This window comes from Haematobia irritans, chromosome 2, assembly GCF_050003625.1.
Source record: "Haematobia irritans isolate KBUSLIRL chromosome 2, ASM5000362v1, whole genome shotgun sequence".
NCBI classification, from domain to species: Eukaryota; Metazoa; Arthropoda; class Insecta; order Diptera; family Muscidae; genus Haematobia; species Haematobia irritans.
This window is the reverse complement of record NC_134398.1, coordinates 128272408-128275910: the sequence shown is the minus strand read 5'-3', so window position 1 is coordinate 128275910 and position 3503 is coordinate 128272408. Positions and strand designations below refer to the sequence as shown.

Here is a 3503-nt window from a genome sequence, read left to right as displayed (position 1 = left end):
AAATTTGGTACATGGTGTTGGTAGATAGTCTCTAACAATCATGCAAAAATTGGTCCACATCGGTCCATAATTATATATAGCCCCCATATAAACCGATCCCCAGATTTGGCTTGTGGAGCCTCTAACAGAAGCATATTTCATCCGATCCGGCTGAAATTTGGTACATGGTGTTGGTAGATGGTCTCTAACAATCATGCAAAAATTGGTCCACATCGGTCCATAATTATATATAGCCCCCATATAAACCGATCCCCAGATTTGGCTTGTGGAGCCTCTAAGAGAAGCATATTTCATCCGATCCGGCTGAAATTTGGTACATGGTGTTGGTAGATGGTCTCTAACAATCATGCAAAAATTGGTGCACATCGGTCCATAATTATATATAGCCCCCATATAAACCGATCCCCAGATTTGGCTTGCGGAGCCTCAAAGAGAAGCAAATTTCATCCGATCCGGCTGAAATTTGGTACATGATGTTGGTATATGGTCTCTAATAACCATGCAAAAATTGGTCTACATCGGTCCATAATTATATATGGACCCCATATAAACCGATCTCCAGATTTGGCTTGCGAAGCCCCAAAGAGAAGCAAATTGCATCCGATCCGGCTGAAATTTGGTACTTGGTATTGTTATATGGTCTCTAATAACCATGCAAAAATTGGTCCACATCGGTTCATAATTATATATAGCCCCCATATAAGCCGATCCCCAGATTTGGCTTGCGAAGTCTCCAAGAGAAGCAAATTTCACCCAATCCGGTTGTAATTTTGAACATGGTGTTAGTATATGATCTTTAACAACCGTGCCAGAATTGGTCCATATCGGTCCATAATTATATATAGCCCCCATATAAAACGTTCTCCAGATTTGACCTCCGGAGCCTCTTGGAGGAGCAAAATTCATCCGATCCGGTTCAAATTAGGAACGTGGTGTTAGTATATGGTCGCTAACAACCATACAACAATTGGTCCAATCACTCAAAAATTGGTCCATATCGGTTCATAACCATGGTTGCCACTAGAGCCAAAATTAATCTACCAAAATTTTATTTATATAGAAAATTTTGTCAAAATTTTATTTCTATAGAAAATTTTGTCAAAATTTTATTTCTTGAAAAAATTTTGTTAAAATTTTATTCGGTTCACAATAAAATTTTCATCATTGTCAAAATTTTATTTCTATAGAAAATTTTGTTCAAATTTTATTCGGTTCATAATCATGGTTGCCACTCGAGCCAAAAATAATCTACCAAGATTTTATTTCTATAGAATATTTTGTCAAAAGTCTATTTCTATAGAAAATTTTGTTAAAATTTTATTTCTGTAGAAATTTTTATCAAAATTTTCTTTCTATAGAAAATTTTGTCAAAATTTTTATTTCTATAGAAAATTTTATTTCTATAGAAAATTTTGTTAAAATTTTATTTCTGTAGAAAATTTTGTCAAAATTTTATGTCTACTTTGTCAAACTGAATTATATACGTATTGGATCGATCTTTTTTTATTTAATATATACCACGTATGGACTTACATACAATTTAGAAGATGGTGTTAGGAGGTTTTAAGATACCTTGCCATCGGCAAGCGTTACCGCAACTTAAGTAATTCGATTGTGGATGGCAGTGTTTAGAAAAAGTTTCTACGCAATCCATGATGGAGGGTACATAAGCTTCGGCCTGGCCGAACTTACGGCCGTATATACTTGTTTTTGTTTGTGTTTGTTATTGCGATGATGTTATGGAATGCAAAGACAATTATTGTCTTTGATGGAATGTGTGTTGTTGGTATCTTTTGTGGTGATAGTTGTTTTGTTGCAATAGCGAGATCAGAAAGGGATCATGTGTGTGTGTGTGGAGTTGTTTTTCTTTACATATGTGTCCTTTATGACTATTTGTGTCTTTGAGTTTTATTGGTGCATTCAGTTCTGTTGATGCATTTATGAAGCGCACGCGTGCGGTATTTATGTTTATTAATAAAAATACATTTATTTCGTAACATTTTAGAAACTGATAAGTGAATGGTGTGATGTAAGAGAAAACAAAAACACTTTATATTGATAAAAAAAATAAATAACTCTAAAATAAATCACATATTAAGAAACTGTATATTTCTATTAATAATTTAAAATCAGTGCGGTTTTAAATTGGTTTACATAAAAATATTCATAATGAGTGGTAATAAAATGATCTATATTTACTCTACATCTGGATCACAATACAATTTTTTGAGTCTATATTTTTATGTTATAGCGAGTCCCTAAGGTGTGTACTAAGTTCGAGTTTAGGTGCTAAAATCAGAAATAAATCAGTAAGAAAAGTATTAAATTATACCCCTTCGATGCAAGTTTAAATATAACTTGATGGAGAATAGCTCGAAACAAGTTTTTTATTAAGTTTATATTCTTTAAATGGATTACACGATTAAGAACAGAAAATCGTTTTTAAGCTTATGTAGAACGCTGTTTTTTTAATTTAATATGATGAATCGTTTTCAAGTTATTCCAATATATATAGCGGAAGTGCCTTAATTTTGAACATAACCGTATATCTCAAAAAGTCGAGCTCTTAAAAAAATAAGTGTAAATTTGGATTCAGCGACCTCAAATTACTAAAAATTTGATATAAATTTTAAATGAACACAAAAACGGTTCAATTTTGTTCCCATGTATTTCTAAAGAAAACTAATCATGAAAAATTGGGATTTTAGCCACTAAACTCGAACTTAATATCCACCATAAATACTAAATGCTATATTGACAAGTGGAAATTATATCTAATTTTATAATATTTTTATTTCATTTATATTCTGAGAAGGATTTCAAAAATGTCCCATTTGTGCATGGATATGATTCCACTAATGTAGTAATTGGATGATTTTTTTCAATGTGGTAAGTTTTTCGTCCATTTGTAATAAAGCCAAAATTTCTATTTATTAAAAATAATTTTCATTTGCAGGATGACAGCAAATCTAATGGTATTTTTTGGAATCTTCTTACTGTTTAATGCTAACTAAGCTGATATCCCTATTTGCTCTAAGAAAATTCTCTTGTAAGTTAAAGATCAAAATACCATAGAATTTGATAATATTTCTATATTTTATATACCTTTTTAACTTCAGAGGTTTATGACGCAAATCCACACAACAAAAACTAGCGAAATCGGTGAAATTGGACAAAAATGAAATGAAAATAGCAACTTATTGCATATATCTTTCATATGGATAAAAATGGAAATTGATATTAATTAGTTTCATTCTACTAACATAGAATATTACTCTTTTGAAGAAGCAATTACTAACTACCGAAAAGTAACAGCATACAGCGTACGAATAAAAACATTTCTTTTATTGTATATCATAAGCCATAGTTTTATGTAATATAATAATAATTTTTTGAAATAAAATACTGGTAGTTATAAAAAATTGTCTTATATTGTACGAAAAATTTCTTAGTTGTATACAGGCTTGTTGTACCTTTAATTCCTCAATTTATTTACTTCTTTG

The 3503-nt window shown here is 30.9% G+C and overlaps 1 long non-coding RNA gene across 1 annotated transcript; it reads left to right on the top strand.

Annotated features, from left to right (window-relative positions):
- The first annotated feature begins 1792 nt into the window (after positions 1-1792).
- Positions 1793-3218, top strand: LOC142223991 (uncharacterized). The gene is made up of 4 exons (XR_012718989.1): positions 1793-2176; positions 2816-2889; positions 2957-3049; positions 3120-3218. It is a non-coding gene; the product is annotated as an uncharacterized LOC142223991 (long non-coding RNA).
- Positions 3219-3503: the final 285 nt, after the last annotated feature.